The sequence below is a fragment of the Mus pahari genome, chromosome 1, assembly GCF_900095145.1.
Source record: "Mus pahari chromosome 1, PAHARI_EIJ_v1.1, whole genome shotgun sequence".
In the NCBI taxonomy this organism is placed as follows: domain Eukaryota; kingdom Metazoa; phylum Chordata; class Mammalia; order Rodentia; family Muridae; genus Mus; species Mus pahari.
Window position 1 is genome coordinate 129,370,579 of NC_034590.1, and position 21,441 is coordinate 129,392,019.

General features: G+C 44.3%; 1 long non-coding RNA gene across 4 annotated transcripts in view; it reads right to left on the reverse strand.

The window, feature by feature from the left end:
• Nucleotides 1-783: 783 nt before the first annotated feature.
• Nucleotides 784-21,441, reverse strand: part of LOC115065506 — a 28,289-nt gene continuing 7,631 nt past the window's right edge. For 2 of the 4 annotated variants that reach the window (XR_003845285.1, XR_003845286.1), the window contains 3 exons: nucleotides 15,723-15,830; nucleotides 13,705-13,905; nucleotides 784-983 (listed from right to left, as the gene is read on the reverse strand). This is a non-coding gene — a long non-coding RNA (uncharacterized LOC115065506). Of the gene's footprint in view, nucleotides 984-13,704; nucleotides 13,906-15,722; nucleotides 15,831-19,802; nucleotides 19,936-21,441 lie in introns of all 4 variants that reach the window. The other 2 variants (XR_003845284.1, XR_003845283.1) reach the window with 2 other exon arrangements.

Consider the following 21,441-nt stretch of genomic DNA (forward strand, 5'->3'; position numbering starts at 1 on the left):
GAGAGAGAGAGAGAGAGAGAGAGAGAGAGAGAGAGAGAAAGAGAGAAGTACAACATTCAAACATACCCATACCTCCCTAAAAAGTAGGGCAGCCTCTTTGATGCCTTCTGTTAAATGAATCTGCCTCCAGACAAAGAAATTCAAGTTCTGTACCCAGATGGTCCAAGTGGCAGTGGGTCAGGGAGTCAAGGAACAGAACAGGAATCCAAAGCACCCACTGTTGGCTGCTACAGAAAGAGCATTTATAGGGAAACCCCAAACCACAGGCCTCCTTTTGGGTAGAGCTCTCATCCGGCTTGGGGATTATCCCAGTGTTTCTGAACTTTAACTTAGAAAGGGAGAGTGTTGAATTTGGTCAGAGGTGCCAAATTCCTGGGTGCTAGTGTTCTTAGCTGTTCCTTAGCAAGTTCACAAGGGCCAGGGCTAGAGAGGCTGTCTGCTGCATCTCGGGCCTGCTAGGAATGGGGATAATGGTGTAAGCTTAGATAAAAGTTATCTATTTCTCATATTGAATGCCTTTGAATTTGATGTGCATCTGGGAATGAATGCAAAAATGTCCAGGACTAAGGACTTGTTTGTTTCTTCCTTCCGGTCCTCTCCTCCCCCTCATCTTCTTTCTTCTTCTCCTCTTCTTCCTCCTCCTCTTCTTTTCTTTTTGTTTTGGAGACAGGGTTTGTCTGAGATCTACCTACCTCCACCCCTGCTCCTACCCCTGCCCCTGTCCCTGCCCCAGCCCCTGCCCCTGCCTCCCAAGTGCTTGGATTAAAGGTGTTTACCATCCCCACCACTTAGAGGAATGATTACATTAATAATGAGCAAGAGTTTCACATACATTCTCATTTAGTCCTCATCACGACCCTCCGAGTCACCATTTTTGTTCTCATGGAATAGTCAGAGTAATAAAAAGCGGAGGCTTCAACTGCTTTCCATGTGGTCCGCTGCTCTAGTTTAACAGCTGTCAGGGATGAGAAAGGGCCGACACCCTGGACAGAGACACAGGTTTTATTTACAGCCAAGAACCACGCGACAGGTAGTCATTAACTGGGACCCTAGATTCCCACATACCCGCAACCCTCCCACCCCGGTCTTCCTACAGGTTGGATATCATAAACTCTCCTGTGAAGTGTGTCAGCCTAAAGGTCCCAGGGAGCTCTTTATGACCTGGGCTCTGCATATGATCTTATATTACTTCAAAATCTAACTGGGAAACCTCACCCACCATCACAGAGTGAGATATAGAAGACATCAATCAAGACAGTCAACATTCCAGCATGGATGAAGAAGGAACTCGTGAATCACCCCTAGGAGAGGAGCTATTGCCCACTGATGGTAGAGAAGAGTCTGGTGGGCTGACCACGCTCCAATGGTTCCACAGCCATGAGGTCTGAGTAGCAGTAATTTTGGATCCAGTGGGTTACATTATTTTTTTTTAGATTTATTTATTTATTATATGTAAGTACACTGTAGCTGTCTTCAGACNCTCCAGAAGNGGGCNTCAGATCTTGTTACGGATGGTTATGAGCCACCATGTGGTTGCTGGGATTTGAACTCTGGACCTTCGGAAGAGCAGTCAGGTGCTCTTACCCACTGAGCCATCTCACCAGCCCCCTACATTTTTTTTTTTAAGAGGAAAGGGAGAAGTCAATGAAGTTGAATTCCGGGGAGTGAGTGGGGGAGGGTAACGGAGGTGAGGACTGGGGAACACATATGATCAAAATACACAGTGCACATGTGTGAAATTCTCAAAGAAGGAAGTGTTAAATTTCTAAACAGGCATCAACACTCCAACATAAGCTCTAGTACAAATTTTCACAAAGCACCATGATATTTTCTCAAAAACAAATTCACAGTGGTACCAGTTCATATCCTTCAGGTTCTCTCTATTCGGAGGGTGGCAGAGTATCCACGGAGGGTCTTGCACATGACAGGCAAGGCCTCTGAGCCTCCCCTAGCCCTGGGTTCACACTTCGCTGCCTTTCGTAAGTATCTGTGAACGTTACAGACTGTCTTATTTGCTCACACTAATGGGTGGTGGGCATCATCTTCTGCCTTTTCCATCTCCTGGATATCAAGGATCTTTACTGTTTTCACCACAATTTGTGTCTTAGGGATGAATGTGGGTACTTCCAAACTATAGAGATACGAGCAAGCATTTGCTATGAATATCTTAGTATGTTTCTAGCTTTGTTTCCTTTTGAAGGATTTCTTTGGAATTCCCAGGAAAAGCATTCCTATACCAGTATTTATAAATCTCTGTACACCTGAATGCCCTCGAAATGAACCATAAGTTACATAGTATGATTTCATCTACAACGCTCTGAAATTATTTTAAATCCGAGAAACACATGCGTAGACTCTCTAATGTTTGTCACCATTTCAGCTGTAATGCGGTTGGTCCCTCACCACCAAGGTTCCTGCCTGCAATCTTCACAATCAGCTATTGCTTCAGTACTTTCTCTTGAGTTTGCTCACAAATGAGGAACAAGAAAATCTGATCACAACGACCTCTGGAGCCAGCCAGAGCCAGCTGGAACCCTGGAAGCCATCACTTAAGTATAGACTCCAGAAAGGCCTTACAGTCTCTAAGCTGCAGGGTCTACTTTGAAAAAATATTTAAATGTATTTCTTTCACAGGTACATAAAAACATAAAATTGCACATTATTAATGAGGTATGAGGTTGCAATACCTATTGTGTATATATTAGCCTCTTTCATTAAAATTTTTAAAATGGTTTAGCTAGGAAAATATTCATACATAAAACTTTAGAGTTTTTAAGATTAAGTGAGCCAGACTAGGTGTGGTGGGTGAACACACATGTAACCACAGTACTCAAGAGGCAGAGGGAGTAAGATGATCGAAAATTCAAGGTCAGCCTGGTCTACAAGACCCTGTCTCAAACACAGCCTACCACCCTCCATAATTCTAAAGAGTAAGCAGGCCCAAAGGGACTCAATGTTAAATGCAAAGTACTGTCTGCTCTTCCGAAGGATCCAAATTCAATTCCTAGCACCCACATGGCAGTTCAAACCACTTGTAACTCCAGTCCCAGGGGATCTAATGCCTTCTTTTGGCCTCCTTGGGGATCAAGAATGCACATAAAGTATAAACTCATGTAGGTAAAATATAAATACACATAAAAAATTTTTAAAAAGCAAACCAATCTATAACATGCTTCTACTATATTTAACTCACAATGAACTCTATGGTTGTTTACCATTCCTGTATATCCAAGTTTTGCTAAATCTGTTGTTTGTTCAGTTTTGAGACTAGGTCTAGCTATGTAAAGCAGGCTAGCCTCAACTCCCAACATTCAGAGGTGAGATGGGAGGGGCATGTCTTCCTCTAGCACCCTCTCCCCCACTGCCTGAGACAGGTGTCTCACTGAAACAGAAGCTCGCTCACCATTTTGGCTAGGTTAGCTGGCTAGCGAGCTACCAGACCCATTAGTCTCTGCTCTCCAATGCTGTGAATACAAACATATGCTGGGGGCTGTGAACTTGGGTCCACTGTTAGCCACTGAACCATCTCTTCAACCCAGAGAAAACCCTTTCTTTTCCAGCATGCTACCAGATACTCCAACGTAATTCAGAGTTACTATGAAATTCTCCAGTGTATTCAATTATAATTCCATACTGAGCACCTTACTAAAAAAACAGATTCCAGGTTCTGGGGAGGAAAATACCAAAATAAATAATTCATAGGACCAGCTCTCGAGGAACTCACAGTGTTTATTTGCTAAGCCTTCTAGAGAAAATTGCAGACTTTGTAAGGGTAATTAAACATTATTTTTGGAACAATGTGTCATTGTAAAACTGGAACTTTGGGGAACAGAGTCCAGGGCATGGTTACTGGGTCTTCTGGGTGTGGGTATATATGGCTGTCCTGTAATTTAAGAAAAATTTTGCCATAAAGAAACAAGGTCCTATGCCTCTGGGCTTACTTCTTAGTCCTTCAGATAATAAGGTAAACACTTAAAACCAGGGACACATAACAGCATTTCACCAACTTACAGGTCCAGAATCCTAAAGAAAAAAGTCGATCTAGTTTAAAGATACAACCTCCAATTTAATTGGTGAGAAAAGAGACCATAGAGGTTTAAAAGATTTTTTTTCTGTTTGTTTGTTTGTTTGTTTGTTTTATAAGGAGGGGCTCCTTATGCAGCTGTGGCTGGGTTTAGGAGACCAGGCTGTCTTTGAACTCAGAGATCTCTCAGACTCCGACTTCAAAGGTTGGAATTACAGGTATGGCCAACCACACCCAGCTCTAAATGGCTTTCTAAAGGTCAGGATGGTGTGGGACTTAGAGGCTACACCCAGCCTGGAACGTCACCCAGGTTGTGTCCTTCCACATTCCCTTCTATAGTCACTGCTCAATTCTGCATTTTGGGAGGAATGGCATCCTCCTTGTGACCTTTCCTGTGGTCATTATCATTCAAACATGGCTTCTCTCCCTACATTCCCTTTTCAATTCAGTTAACTTTACTATCAACAACAAATAATTCTGTACCAGTCAGCTAGGCTTTTCAAAGATATCTTAGTAGAATTTATTTTTGACATAAAATATTAATGGCCACGATCAATCTATCAGTGTATCTTATAATGTAAACTTCTTATGCATCTATTTTAATATACACCTTTGTGTGTGTGTGTATGTGTGTGTGTGTGTGTGTGTGTGTGTGTGTGTGCGCGTGCATGAGTATAGGGACACACAGAGGCCAGAGGCATCTGATCCCCTGGAACTAGAGTTTCAGACCATCCATCATGAGCTGCCTCTCGCATGGGTACTGGGAATTGAACTATGTCCTCTGCAAAAGCAGTAACCACTGAGCCATCTTTCCAGATCACTACTCACTTCTTGTTTGTTTCAAAATCATATCTACCAAAAAAAGAGCTCCCTTCACAATAGGAATGATTTAGCACTAAGAAACACTTCCTCAAAATGTTAGAGATACCTATGACACTAAAGTAAAGAACTTGATGCAAAGACAATTATGTAGGCTCATTTTAATTTTGTAATATTGTTTTATGTGTGTGTTTTGTCTGCATATATGTCTGTGTATCACATTCATGCCTGAGGCACCTGAGAAGGTGGTGAGCCTCCATGTAGATGCTGGGAATTGAACCCAGGTCATTTGCTAAACCAAATGCTAGTAACCATGAGTAAGTTCTCCACCCCCATGTTTTTGTTTTTTTGGAATTTTTTTAATGCTTTTTTTTTTTTTTTTGCCACTGTTTATGTTCAAGGAGTTTAGAAGTTTGCTGTTACATTCTATATAATTTATTTCAAAAATATTTCATCAGAAAGATGAAATTTATATCAACAGTAAATACTTGTCAAGCATACCAGAGGTCCTGCGTTTGATCCCTAGCAGTGTATAAAAGTACAAAAGTATGCGCGCGCGCACACACACACACACACACACACACACACACACACACGCACACACAGACGCCCCCCCCCACAGACACACACCTCCCCCCCCACACAGAGACAACCCCCCCCACACACACACTCATGCTAGTGTAGGTTTCCACCTACAGCCTGTGGTATGTGGGGACTAAGCCACATGGTAACTACAGGGAGGTTTCCTAAATCCTAAAGGCTCTATTAATCAGAGAAAGGAATTAAGACTTCCCTCCCACTGGTGATTTCTACCTTACAAATTAACAGATTGAGCTCTAGTGCTCCAACTGTTGCAGGTTAGACATACATACTGCCAGTTCTGCATTCCCCTTACAATGACAAACAAGCAATCCTGGCAAGTGAGACAGTGCCCTAGGCACATTCCTATGTCCAATGACCGATTCCAGAAAATTCTTGACTACCTGACTCCAGCTGAATCCTGCAGCTGGCCTTTCACAGAAGGCTTACTCAGAGCCCACACTGATAACAGCATCGATCTGAGACTTGCTTTTCAATGTTCACCTTTACCTGTTCTCACACTGCTGTCCAGAGAGCAGGAGCCCTCACTGATGGGCTTCCAAAAGCAAGCAAAATGACTTAGGCCGATTCTCAGCAACAGCATGTGACCACCATGTGACCAAAGTAGTGGCTGGTAGAGAAAGATATCACATCGACAGATGTTTAAGTCATTACAGCTCTGCCAGATGTTCACGGGGGAAGTTTTTATTTTACTTTTTGGGCAGAGCTAGGCATCAAACTTGAGGTCTTCCACATTCCAAGTGTTCTATTGAGCTATACCCCCACCCCATAAATACACTCCAATTGACAAATAATTGCAGTTATGAGCACAATGAGATATATAAGAGATAACATAATAGTATGGTATATTATAGTATAATATAATATATTACATATATTATATTAGATATATTACTATATTTAAAGTTATATATTACGTTTATATTATAAACATAATATATAACTTTAAATATATTTATAAAGTATATTTATAAATTTCAGGAGAACCCACTGTATCAATCACTCTTCATAGTCTGATCACTATGTGTGTACATGTTCACATGTGTGAGCAGGGTACACAGACATGTACCTGCATGTGCATGTAGAAACCAGGTCAATATCAGGTATCTTTCAGTCAGTCACTCCCCTGCTTGCTTGCTTATTTATTTATTTATTTATTTATTTATTTATTTATTTATTTATTTATTTATTTATTTATTGGATGCATAGTATCTCACTGAACGTCAAGTATGTATGCAGATACTGCCCAGCTAGCTCCCTGGATCCACCCCAGCTTAATTGCTGCGATTAGAAGCCTGAGGCATCAAGGTGAGGCATCAAGGTGCTTCTGTCAGGGTCAGCATAGTACTTGCTTGACAAGCATGAAGACCTGAGTTCCATCCCCAGAAACCTTGTTAAGAAAAAGAACAAAAGGAGGAGGAAGCTAGACACAGTGACGCACATTTGTAATCTCAGCACTGAAAAGAAAGAGACAAGCAGATCTCTGGGGCTTCTCTGGAGCTCCTTAGACAGCTAGCCTAGCCAAGTGGAGCCTAGCCTTATCACCAAGCACTAGGTCAGTAACAAAATATATCTCAAAAATGTAAGTGTAGCCAGGCAGTGGTGGTATATGCCTTTAATCCCAGTACTCGGGAATCAGATGCAGCAGAATCATTTGAGTTCTGAGTTCAAAGCCAGCCTGGTCTACAGAATGACTTCTAGGGCAGCCAGAGCTACACAGAAAAACCCTGTCTCAAACAAACAAACAAAAACAAACAAACAAACAAAAACAAACAACAAAAAATTTAAATGTAATGTTTCTAATGAATGGCGCTCAAGATTGTCCTTTGGTAATCTTGGCAAAATTGCCAAGACCCATGTCAGGTGTCACTGACATTAGTCACCCAAGCACAGGCTGAAAGTTACGAAGCAGAGCTCAGTGCAGGGCAGACACTCAACTCCACATGGTCGCCACAGCAGCTCACGACACCCTGTCAGGGACCACTAGTGGAATTTAAGCACAGGAGTTGACAGACACAGAGGTTCTTGGGGAAAGGCTACAATATATCCAGATTAGATGTGGGCTTCTTCTTTTTTTTGGGGGGGGGGGGGTGTTCTCTGTATAGCCCTGGCTGTCCTGGAACTCACTTTGTAGACCAGACTGACCTCGAACTCAGAAATCTGCCTGCCTCTGCCTCCCAAGTGCTGGGTGGGATTAAAGGCGTGCACCACCACGCCCGGCAGATTTGGGCTTCTTAAGGGGGAGCAGTACTTCCTTGTCGTTACAATGGCCATAGACAAGATTTTAGTGGCATATGAAGTAACATATCAAACGGTTCACTGTTTACAAAATGACATTGGAAAAACCCTAGGTCACCAGGACAGCAGGGGAAGCTAAGACGGTCAGCGTAAACAAAAGACCGTGATTTGTCCAGAAAAGTTTCCAAGGAGTGAGGCCACTCTCCGGCCCACCCACATTCCTTACCCCTCACTCATGTTCCCACTGGCTCATCAAGACAGACTGAGGTGGGACCCTGTAGTCTATCCCTGGCCCCACCTGTAGTGAGCAGGGTTTCTGTTCACCTCTTCCCGGGACCAGTTAAACCAACCGCAGTGAACACCGTTCCAAACAGTTTTTCCTAGAGCTCAGTCATGGACCTTGGCACCAGAAAATACTCCAGCAGGCTGGACTGCAGTCCAGTAAAAGAGGGCTTGTCTTTCATGAATCCAATCCCTAGCACAGCAAAATTAGTATTTTTTAAAAGAAGAAGCTGTTTTTTTTTTTAAAAAAAAAACAAACAAAAACAAAAAACAAAAAACAAAAAAAAAACCACACTAGTTCAAGAAAGAAATACACTACTTCAGAAACCAGCTTCAGCTCACGATCTTGCTTCTTTCTTTTGAGCAAAGTGAGGTGAAGTCTTGAGTCCCAGATGTAAAGCATCTTCATCCCCCCTCCCTCTCCTATCACAGGACCACCCCTGCCCCGACACCCTTATCATCTCTGGAATTTGGCCCCACCTTCTATTTCCCCATACTTTATTAGCCACTTATCTACCAGATTTTTCCAGAACAAATAAACAAATGCAATGTATCCCAGCTCTATTCTGACCAAACAAAAACAAAAGGAAACAAGACCCCAGAAACCACAGACGACAGGTCTTTTCTGCCTACCCCGAATGTGTACCTGGTTCCCTATGTACACTGGCCTCCCAGCACAGGGAATGGTCTATAGCTGCTGGGAAAGACCCTTCCTCTCTGTGGAGGCTTTAGTACTCAGGTCTGCAGACACTTCCACCCTGGATCTTTCTAGTTGCCAGTCTCTCTGCTCCATTTGGTTGTTTCACAAGCAAAACAGCTCCAGAGGGGAATTACCTTCTTTCCCCAACCTGGTGCCAACCTCATCCTGCCCTTCCACCTGCCTTCCACCACCCACCCCCATGCTTCCAGCGCCATAAATGTGGCTTTCCCTATCCCACCCCACCCCACTCACGTGTCCATACCACAAACGTCTAAATCATCTTGCTACCCCCCCACCCCCACTCCCATCAACAGTATTAGTTAATCACCACTATATTTCTGATTTCAACCACAAAACAAGTCTCATTCTCTTGGCTATTATAGTTCATCCATCACACTATGCTTGGGGGACTGACTGTAGGGGCACCGGGTGGCCCTGTTTGCTAACACCCACTCTCCCCTCCTGGGTGGCTGCACATGACTGCACAGGCTGAGCTACATGTCTCTCTGGATGAGGAACTGAAGCCTCATCTCCCACTGGTGCCCCACAAGGGCACCACGAGTACCAGCAGAACCCACCCCTCACACAGTGCCCTGCCCAGCTGCAGTATGATCATTTGAAACCCCCAGAACCCAGGAGTGGGTATCACCCCTACCCTCAGATCCTACAAATGACCCTAGGGCTTCATCCTAGTCATTTTCACTCTTCTCCTAGAAACCTATCCCCTTATGGTTGTTTCCTGTTCACTTTTTGGACATGTTAAATATCAAACACAATTTACCACGAAAGAGACCTTGCAGGTCTCCCCTAAACCATGCAAGGGGCCCCTTGCTCAACAAACAACACCCCGTGCTTTTCAACAAACACCACCACTTAAGATTAGGATAACCTAGGCAACTAACTGGGTGCTTGTCTGCCTCTCTCTAGCCAACAGGTTAGCTCAAGGTTGCAGTGAACAGATGCAGAAACATTCACTCTGTCATGGTGGGAGCTGGAGACCCAGAGCCAACAATACCAGCCTCAGTAAACAGCTGTTCAGTAAAGTCCTGACTGAACAAGCCAGGAAGGTACCCAGAACCCCAAGGAAGGAAGCCTACTGCATTAACAAAAGAAAAGCGAATCTTGGGGGCATTTCTTAGGAAGTTCCTAATTGGATGGAAAATTACAGACCAATGACTCAGGAACTCCATGAGGGACTGCTCAGAGGAGTGGGTCCTGCCTAAGTGAAGCAAAGCCCTGAGTTTGATCCCCACCTGGCACAGAGAAAAACAAAAACAAGAGATTCCAGTGTTTGGTGGTAGCACCATTGCCTTTGGGGGAGAGCCACCATCCTCCATTTAATTATGGAGAGAGCTTTAATGGAGCCAACTTCTCTTGATACACAGCGTGTGTGTCCATCACAGGGGGTCCCTTAAATACTCTGTTGCCACCAACCTAAGTTTTTTTACATTTTAAACAAACAGTCTCTCAAATTATGTATCTAGTCCTGAGTTCTACAAATTACTTTCTGAAGGGGCCAACTCCAACCAATTCCTGGATAAGAATCCACCTTTCATAGCCTGGGCTATGCTTTCTCCTCCCTGAGCTTATTGATCTAAGGTCTAAAGAGGGGTCACGATACCTCCCCATATCAGTGACTGCGTGTATTTTAAAGTGTCCTTTTCATTAACTGTTGGGTTCTCAGACTGCAGAAATGCACAGCAGAATGATGTGGGCCAAAGGTTGATTCTCTTCTACCACATGGGACCCGGGATTGAAGTTAGGTGGCAGGCCTGCCGGCAGGCATCTCTTCCTGCTGAGCCACCACAATGGCTTTATTCACAGCCTATCTGGTTTGCTTGTTTTAGGAGGGTCTGTAGGTAGCCCAGGGGGAAACTTTAACCATTCATCCTCCTAGCCCAGCCTCTGGAGAGCTAGGGTTAAAGGTGTGCACTGAGAATTATTGTTTAGTTTTCTTTTGGGCTGATACTTCAGACTGTCAACTTTCTGTACTCAATATGCACGGTCAGTCGATACTTCTCTAACTTCAAAAAGCTGAAAGAAACGTTGAGTATATTTTTAAAAAAATCAAAAATTAGTTCAATATTTCCTTTTAAAAGTATTTATTTGTGTATTTATTTTAGTGCATGTGTCTATGTGTATATAACTACGTGCTTGTGCAGGCAGCTAACAAAAGAAGCCTGGTGAGTGCATAGGACCCTTTGAAGTGGGACTTACAGCCACTGTGAGCCATCCAACATGGGTTCAGGAAACGGAATTCTGATTCTCGTCTGAGAGCAGCAACTGCTCTTTTAACCACTGAGGCATCTCTCGGTCCCTCAGTGTTCCTTCTCTGGCCTTGAGTTTCTAATGCTAGACTCTTATCAAGTTTTACAATGGCATAAACACCTGAAATTTCTGTGGTAGTAAAACTTGGCAGGGTACAGAAGCCATTTACAGGGAATAATAACCCTCTGCACTTTGTAATTTAAAAAAAAAAAAAGACTTATATTTCAAGGCATTTTAACTTACTGATTGCTTCTCTACTCGTTGGTAGGAAAGACGTAACCAATAGTCCACTGATACGTTGAGCATTTCCTATGTAGACCGACTTCCATCCTCAGAGGCCTACTTTGCTCCACAGGGAAATCCTTGGCAATGGTCTGGAACCATCTGAGTTTATTGTCACTGGCCTAAGGGAGGGGCTTGGAGCACCCAGTGGGTACAGGAATGCTGGTACAAGTCCTATAACGTACACAACCATCTCCTGTCACAAAAAAAATCTGGCCAAGGGCTAGGGGTACAGCCTGATGTATACAGTACTTGCCTGACAGGAATAAAGCTCAGGGTTTATTCAACAGTTAATGAAGAGGACAGTAGGGGGTTGGTGGCACTTGCCTACAATTCCAGCTCCTGGGAAGTGGGTGCAGATTAGAAGTTCAAAGCCATTCTCAGCTTCACAGTGAGTTGCAGGTTTCACAGACCCCCATCACAAGATGAAACCTATTTGGTCAAAACTGTCAGCAGTGCTATAAACACACATGATATTTGTCTCCAAAGGAAACCTGACAGTATCAAACCAAACCTTCATCATCAAAGCTAAGAATATAGTCCCCATAAGAATATACCACACCTGGTTTACGACAGTCACTTGGGAACAAATACCTTTTCCAGCAGTTGGGTGTTTGGCATCCTGACCAAGAACGGTAAGCACATTGCTCATTTGTTAATATGAATACTAAAAATAGACTCAGGGATCCTTATCTGTCCATATACAAGGCTGCATTACTCAGTGAGGCTGAACTACTACACACTCCATAGCAAACAGCAGATGTGCTACATATGCCTGAAATCCCAGCACTCAGGAAGCCGATCCAGACTCTGAGGCCAGCCTGAGCTACACAATGAGAACCTGTCTCCAACCAACTAATAGAAAACTGCATCTGACATTCAGGAAAGACTTTCCATCAGTACTAAGTGTTTTCCTACCACCTAATTTCCTAATTAGCCATTTCTAAGAAAGCTAGGTTGCCCACCTTTAAAGCCTGAAAAAGAAAGGAAGGTGGAAAGAAGGAAAGAAGAAAAAAGGAAAGCAGAGAGACCTGTAGTTTTCCATCTTTCCAGAACGGAAGCCTTCCAATGCTCCTGCAGAGGGGCCCCTGTCTACTAACAGATAATTTACTCTGATCTTTAAAAACAAAACAAAACAAAACTGTCTACCCCTCCTCTTCCTTTCCAGAAGACAAACCTGCCTTTCAGAACAGCTCTAAATAGGGGCAGCAGGCCAGAGGAAGAAACCATATTGCTCCCCCACCACCACTCACCAAAATCAGGTCACGGCCCCACCCACCCTCCTTCTCAAGTCAATGCACCAGTGCTCTCTCTCTGAACACTACCTCCTACCTACCAGTTTGCCTCTAGCTCCATTATTTGTAACAAAGCAGTTCTCTTCTGCGGTGAAAAGGATAGATAAAAAGCACACACCAATCTGACACTTGCTTTTTGCAGAGCCAATCTCGGAGCCTCCACTGGAGGATCCTCCACAGTTGCACGGGGCGGGGGGGGGGCTGCATTTTTTATTCTGCACTAAAAGAACTGAAACTGGGAGCAGCTATGAGCATGAAATGGACTTCTCACTCTTGAGGTGTGGTGGCGCTCATCTTTAACCTTGGTAGACAGAGGCAGGAGGATCTCTTTGAGTTCGAAGTCACAGGAAAGAGAGAAGAAAGAAGGAATGAGGGAGGGAGGGAGGGAGGAAGGAAGGGAGAAATAAATAAATAAATAAATAAATAAAAAAGTAATAAGCCAAGGAAAAGCAAAAACTAAAGAAGTAACACGTCTAAGAAGAATTACCCGTTTTCGTAATAGACCTGTAGCTCAAGGCAAGAGGAAGAGCAGCGACTGCTTGGATCTCAGACTGGCCAGTCTGTTTGCAATCACCCTAAGGTAGTCATTCTCTGCCCCAGCGTCGGCTTCTCGGTCGGTGCTCTAACAGGGAGTCACAAACGTCTCTACACTGGCCTATGGCCTTACGAAGTTTAAGTCTTTGGCGCCCAAGACACCGCTGTAACCGTTCGTCTCTACTTTACATGCCTGCAACCAACCCCGATTTCTAAGCCCTCTCTCATTGCACCAGTCCGGGGAAAAGTGGTCAGAAAATGACTTCTAGATGCCACGTGTGTATCCGCGTCCCACCGAGAGACCGGAAGGAGAGTGGGAAGAGGACTCCTGCTCCATCCTAGCCGGGTGCCTGGACCAAGCGCCCTCTCTCCCTGCTCCAGCACCACTGCCTCCTCGGCGCAGCCCGTCCCGCCCGTTAGATCCGGCTCCGTGCTGTCCAACTCTGCCGGGCAACCCCACCGCTGGCCCAGCCTAGGTTACCTGGAGCCTGTGCCTGCAGAACGCACGAAACACTGCTGGATCCGCTCACCAAGCGGATACTGGCGCGCTCAGCCTTCTGCGCTCCAGACCTCCCGGCCAGCGCCACGCCCTAGGACCCACCCTCGAGACCACGCCCCCAGGCCCACCCTTGAGACCACGCCCCCGGTCCCACTTCGCCCACCTGCGGCCACCGCTCGAGGTGAGGGCGCCCTCTGGGCGTTGCAGTGGTCCGGAAAGAAAGCTAGAATCCAAACTTCCTCTTGTTTCCTAAGAATTCTTGGTTCTCTGGGCCAAGGACAAGGTACCTGGATGGGATCTTTTAAGAACTTTTATGTCTTCTTCCTCTGAGGCAGGAAATGTGCCATCTGTTGTCGTGTCTGATCTTAAAAATAAGTAAAAATAAGTAAAAAGTTCAAATACCAATGGGTTTATACTGCATCAACTTTAGAGCCTTATCATTTTCTAGATAAACCTTGTATCTCATGTTATGTCACCAGAATGTCAGAATTTATTGAATAACCAATATATTCACAAGCAATGTCAGTTTTTTGGATGCAGCTTGCCAAGTAATCCTGATTTTACTTGAAAGCTGGTTCCTCTTTTGCACTTTAATTCGTAGTACTAACTCAACTTTATACATCATGCTTTACACTGTAAGTAATACACAAATATACAGATGAGAGAAACTACAAGTTTGCAAGCATGTGGGTCTCAGGTGAGCATGCTTAGTGCCCCTCAAGGATAGAAGTCATTATCCGTGGGAGTGGGAGTGGAAAGCAAGTCTGAGCTGTCTTGGAAGCACCAATCTGTGCAGTTCACCCTCTTGGGCTGTAGATCTGAGGATTGCCCACTACAGAACAGAACAGAAGAATAGCAGTATCTACTGAGTGGGGCAATAATACTCCAGTTCATGTCAACTCCAGCACCATGTGTCCTATCTGCTAAGCTTGGGCCCTTTCTCTTTTCTATTCTGGGGGGATGACTCTTGGAAGATTGCTTTGTTTGCCTTGTCCCTGCTCCCTGCCCCTCCCTTCTCCCGGGAGCCTTCCAGGGGAAAGCAACATCAGCTCTGGCCACCTGCAGAAACAATGAACTGGGAGTTAATGATTCCTTCCTAGAACCTCGACCCTTTCCTTAAGAGATTTCCCCTCCAGTGACAGTCTTACGCTCCCTTGTTCTAATTTTATGTAGAAAAGTAATGTTATAATGCATTTTTAAGTTTAATTCCATTATCATTTTATGTGCATGGATATGTATGTTCATCACATGCATACAGTGCCCTCTGAGGCCAGAAGAGGCTATTAGTCCTGTCAAACTGGAGTTACAGATGGCTGTGAGTCTCCTTGCGGGTGGTAGAAATTGAACTGGGATCATCTAGCAGACCAGCCACATTTCCAGCTCCTTTCATAGTGGATTATGTGTTAGGTCTAGAACAGAGAAAGAACATGAGCCTTTTCCCATGTGAGGTTTATGATTTATTTTGTCATGGAAACAAAAGTATGATCACTATGTTCTACAAAATGCACCCAGTTTGCGTTCTGTTCCAACTAGATAAAAAGCAACTGTGATTTCTTTTCTCTATCCCTAATCTACTTTCCTGTTTACTAGGGAACAAATTACTGGAAGTGTAAATGCGCAGAGAAGCCTCCCAGTGCACATAGAATGTCAGATTGTGACATCTGAACATCAGCCTGTCATTTGTTTTCATGAGAAAGCTGTCACCCCCCATCCTCTCTGGACTGATCTGCCCTGCAGAGGTTTATCCTATGTAGTTTGTGTGTTTTGAGCTATCAATATCTATAAGAAACACACACACACACACACACACACACCTCTTCCTTTTCCGTTGTGTTGTTTTCTGTTTGTTTGGTTTCAGTTTAGGTACTGTAATGGAAACCAGGGACTTAGGCATGCTAAGGAAATGCTTTGATTACTTGAGCTATACCACCGAGTCAGCCTCTGACCTTCTAACTTTAATGTGCATGTCAGCTTTTAGAATAAGTCCTATGTAATGCTGGAGCGTACTAGCTCCCCTTGCAGAGGATTTGGGGTTGGTTTCTAGCACCCACATGGCAGCTCATAATCACCTGACACTCCACTTTCAGAGGATCTAGTACCCTCTTCTAGCTTCCACGGGTACCAGACACACATCGTGCAAGCAGCTCACAAAAGCTGGGACCCTGGAGCACACGGCACAACCTGTAGGCAGCGCAGCGGGATGGGGAGTGTCCTTCCAGGTGCCTCAGTTGGTCTGAACTTCTTCCAGGCAGCTGGTCCGGGTCTCAAGAGTCTCGGCAGCTCAGCTTCCTTTGAAAAGAACATTCAGCTTCTATTGCTGAGTATGGCAAGGAGAGACACCTAGTGAATCTGGTCAGTCTGAGGGACTTCCTGCAGAAAATTTGAGTCGTTCACGTTCCTGTTTAAGGAGCTACCCTGCAGGATGGAATGTTTCTGTCTCAGAAGAAAGTAACTATTGCACAACACCTTGGTGAGCAGTCAGTCAGTGCTCTTAGCCAATGAACCATCTCCCATCCCCTAGTAATACCTTTTATAAATATCATCAGAGAACTGTAGTATATATAATACACTCGTCAGGGAGCTCTGTCAGACACACAGACGTGTTTGCCTTTTTTTCCCTCCATGTCATAGTGTATTAGAAGGATATAAATTCGACACCCTAAGTCCATTTCATTGGTTTTAATTCTCTATTTATTCCTGATTTTGCTTGGTATCCACAGCCATCGGCAATTATAACTTCTTTTGCTCCAAACTTAATTACTAATATTACTGAAGTCGTGGGTGGGGAGATGCATCTCCTCTTGCATTCCATCTCTAACTTCTGATCTGGAAGAATTCACAGTAGGATGCAAGCCGAGCAAGCCAGGAATCGAGGCTTATTTCAGTAGGCAAGGAAACAAGAACATCCTCCAGGACGAAGGGCATATCTGACAAAGGGAAGTAGCTTAGGGCTGCCTGGCATCTAAACCTGTGACTCCTGGTCAACCTTTTCTCCTCCTCTTGACCACCCATGGGGCAGCTTGCAATGCCTTACTTCCAGAAGGAAGCAAAAGCCTTCTTAGAAACTGTCCTTATCCATAATTCAGGCTGTTTTACTTATATGCCTCAGATGCAAGAATGTGTTTAAGTGTATTGAGAAATATTAGAGGAAAGAGTAGCAGCGCCTTGCAGACTACTTCTTGAGGCTGGGGGTTGGGGGTAGGGCACCCTGATGGCCACCGCAGGAACCTACAGACCAAACCAACTAACTTCCTTTCTGCACACCCCTCCCCCGCCCCGGCCCCCAAGAGCACAGTCCTTCCTCTTTTCGGTCAGCTTGACTAGCTCATAGCCAGCTGCAAGCCCTCATATTTACCTTCCTAAGCGTCCGTCCCTCAGCTTTGCCATGCTAACTGTAACATTCATTTTTAAACCTAACCTTTGCTTTACAGTTTAATTTTACACGCTCGCGCATGACGCATCGCAAAGTTGCGTATGGCTAAGCCTGAATCAGACAGGCTGTGTTGGCTAAGCCGGAATCAGACAGGCTGTGTTTGAAGGCAAAGGCAAAGAACCGATAGAGACGCAAGGACATTTTTCTGCATTGGATCATTTAAGTTTCGCAAACCAGGTCACAGGCGCAGGGTTGTCAAATGCCTGCAGATACGCCGGCAGAAGCTTTTGTGTGCCACCCGGGGTCGGTGACTCAGGAGAAACCAGGCTTTAACTAGAGGCCACTGATGAACAAAGTTCCTTTGCTGTGGCGGTTTTCCTAGCTAAAGCTCACGAGTGACCAAGTGATATCCGCGTGCTTGCTACGTCTCCGTCTTAAGGCCCGCCCTTTACCTTCTCAGGTGAGGGATACATCCGGTGTGATTGAGAAGCTTGCCTGTCTGAAGTTTCTGATATGAATCGACATATTCTCGTGTGTAATTATTTATCAGCACAGATAAATTATTGAAGAGATTTCAGCTCCTGGTGCGCTGGCAGATGGCAGATGGGCGCTTGTATAAACAAGATGTAGTCATTCTACCTTGGCATTTATGATCACAATGGAATGACTTAGGTCAAAATTGTTCTGTGTAAAATAAAGTAACTCAAGTCTTGGCACTCTCTGATGGCACTACTCTGGAGCATCCTGTTGCTTCCCCAGTGTGCTCTCCTCTAGAGCAATGTGGAACCTGATCCATCACTGCCCTCTTGAAAGGTGGTGAAGATCTTAAAAATCACCTCTTGCAGAGATTAAGTGGTCCTCAAGGGACTTAGGTAAGACCTATAGGTAACCTCTTTGCTTATGGATGAGGCCTCCTCACACAGACCTTACATTCCCAATCTTATCTCTCAAATGAGCTCATTCCTATATCCCTACTCAGTAAACTATAGTCAACCTGCGTTAGTCTGAGCTCTCTTCCAAGCCTTTGGATGTATCGTCCACCCTCAGCCTAAGGAAGTATTGAAATGCAGGATAAAGCCTGTAAGAGTCCCTGACAGAGCCTCTTCCAGCTCTCCAGGAAGAAAACCTCTTCTTAGTCTCTGTCCAGTCTTACCTCTGGCTAAAGCCAGTCCTGGGGACAGTGTCCCTTCTAGCTTTGTTTACGGTTCCTAGATCAAAGAGACAGAGAACAAAGAAAGGAGAAAGAGTTCTTTAGAGTGTTCGTTTGACTGGGCTTCTCTGTGTAGACCTAGTTGTTCTCAAACTCAATTTGTAGACCAGACTGGACTTTGAACTCAATAGAGAGATCTGCTCCGTTCTGCTTCCCAAATGTTAGGATTAGAAGAAGTATGAGCTACCACCTCTGGATTAAGAGTTTTTAGCTTGCCGGGCGTGGTGGCTCACACCTTTAATCCCAACACTCAGGAGGCAGAGGCAGGTGGATTTCTGAGTTCGAGGCCAGCCTGGTCTACAAAGTGAGTTCCAGGATGGCCAGGGCTACACAGAGAAACCCTGTCTCGAAAAACCAAAAAAACAAAAACAAAACCAAAAAAAAAACAAAAACAAAAACAAAAAACCAACAACAACAACAAAAACAAACAAAAAAAGAGTTTTTAGCTTTTTCTGAAAAAATTTTTTCTACCCAGTCTTACCAAACACTCCAGATCTTACAGTTGTAGTACTCCCCCCCCAACCCCATTTCACAAGCAAGCAGCTCCCTCACTTTGTCTTAACTGCCTTCATTCTCTGATCTGTCTTCCTTTATTCCCACCCCCTCCATGCCTCCGCTCCCTCCCCCAAGCTTTCCTACCCACAGCCCTGATCACACGATCTAACCTTGGAGTTCTCCTTTCACTTCTGGTGCTGTGACAAAGCACTGATAAAAAGCAGCAACAGGGAAGAAAGGATTGGTTTGTCTTATGTGTCCAGGCTGCAGCCCATCACTGAATGAATTCAAGGCAAGAGCTCACGCATCTGGTCACACATCACAGCAGTAGCAGAGAGAAGAGGGTGTGAAAAGTTGATTAAAAAATATTGTGGAAATATAAATGTGTTAAATATAACAGAGTAACTATGTCCGTAAGCTTTGTCTGAATAGTAGGTACATTTTGAAATGCATCAACTTGATGATATCTAAGGTCCCTAGTTATCTTTAAAACCTTGGGAGTTTGGGAGTAATGCCAAGGGTGATAGTACTTTCTCTAGCACCCATTCCAATAAAAAGAAACAATAGGGCTGGAGAGATGGCTCAGCTGTTAATAGCCCTGTCTGCTCTTCCAGGGGTCCTGAGTTCAATCCCCAGCAACCCCATGGTGGCTCGCAACCCTGGGATCTGATGACCTCTTCTGGCACGCAGGTGCATATGTAGACAGGGCACTCATAGACATAAAAATTTTTTAAAAATTAAGTAAATCTTTTTTAAACAAACAAGAACAAAACCAACTTCCCCGTCCCTGGAGTCATACAAAATCAGTTTAATTAATGGATACTCATTAACAACTCCATAGAGTGCTTTTAGGTCAGTTATAATAACAGAGGGTAACTGTTTACATAAAAGAATTTTTGCCTCTTGTTTTTAATAATACTGGGAGAATACATAACTTTGATCTGTTAATAATGTGTTTAATGTTTATAGGTTGTAAGGGTATGCTACGGGGAAGTGTGTAGCTATAGAAACCATGAGCTATGCCCTGGTAGCTCATGCCTCTGGTACTAGCATTTTAGAAGAGGGAGAGAGAGCAGTTTGAGATTGAGGTCAGCCTGTGCTACGTAGCCTAGCATAAAGAACAAGACCCTGGAAACAAACAAGCAAACCAACAAAATTGTGAGCTGTGCATTCTCAGGCTTACTTGGGCTTCTTGAACCTGCTAGAGGAGGGACCTAACTAAGCGTGCATCTTTCTTCTGCTCTTTGAGTTTCACCTCAGATTCCGCGGCCCGTACAGCAGGAATTTATCGTCTCAGTCTTCTGTTGTTGTACCTGCTGAAGATGGAAATCAGAAACTGTGCATGCTGCACAAGTGTTCTGCCGCTGAAGCAAATCCTCAGCCTGCTCTTTCCTGAGACAGGGTTTCCCTGTGTAGCCAAGCTGGTCTGGGACTTTCAGGGTAGGCCTCAAGGCCTTTCTGTCTCAGACCACTGCGGTGCTGGGATTCCAGCCCCAGGTCCCACCGCTGCTCACAGCTTCCTTAGAATTCTCCAGGCTAGAAGTCCACAATCAAGGGGTTATTAGTGAGAGTTTTTTTTTTTTTTTTTTTTTTTTATACCTGCTCCTTGCCTTGTGCACACAAAAACTAAAGTTTCTTGTTTTGTTTTGTTTGTTTTGTTTGTTTTGATCTTGTTTGGTTGGCTTGGTTTGGTTTGGTTTGGTTTGGTTTTTAAAAAACAGGTCTTCGCCCCTATCCCAGCCTGGCTTTGAGCTCATTATAGAGTTCAAGTTGGTTTAAGGCCTGCAAGTCCTTGGTCTCTGGGCTCCTGAGCGCTGAGATTGGAGGTGTGTGCAACCATTTCTGGGTCTTAGATATCTATATTACTCTTCATGTTTTAATTATAGACACATGGTGACCCACCTTCAACAGAAGGTTCAATGCATTTACAGGAACAATACCTGAAGGGACCCTCAGGAGACTATGGCATCCTAACTAGTTGATATGACATCCTAGCTTGCCCAGACAGTCCTCTACAGCTTTTGAGACATTAAGTGGTGAATGGCCTTGGACAGAAAGGACGACACAATAAAAGAAGTCATGGTATATATCATTACCCAAGAGGGCTAAAGCTCCCAGCACAACTACACCCATGTTAAAGATTTTGCAGGCGATTGACTGAAGAAAACTTTGTGAGCTGCAGAGTTGGAACGTTGCAGGATCGGATCCAAATTATATTAGGCTATTAGACCCCTTATTAGCCACTTCTTTCCTTCCCCTTACTACCTTCTAATTGAGCCTATGTCTGACCCAACATTTCAACTATCAGGAAAACACACTATACACACACACACATACACAGACACACACACACACACACACACACTCACACTCACACTCACACACTTTTAAAAAGTAAATGAAAGAGGACAGAAGAACCATACGAGCTCACAGACATTTTGAAAATAAGAATTCCTGGGCTGAGGGAACAGAATGATCCAGCTAGAGTGGTTTAGAAAGTGACCTAACTGGAGCATGAAGTGTGGAGAGGGCGTCCTCTGCTGGTAACAGGCTCACCACACAAAAACAAACAAGCTCATCTAGCAACATGAAGATCAGATACTAGAAGGCAATGTTGAAAAATGTGTACTATCTACTGGGTAGAGGTGGTTTTGCTTTGTATCATGGCTAGTTCCCCCCCCATGATATTATTATTATTATTATTATTATTATTATTATTATTATTATTATTATTTTCTTTATTTACATTTCAAATGCTATCCCGAAAGTTCCCTATACCCACCTCCCTGCTACCCTACCCACCCACTCCCACTTCATGGCCC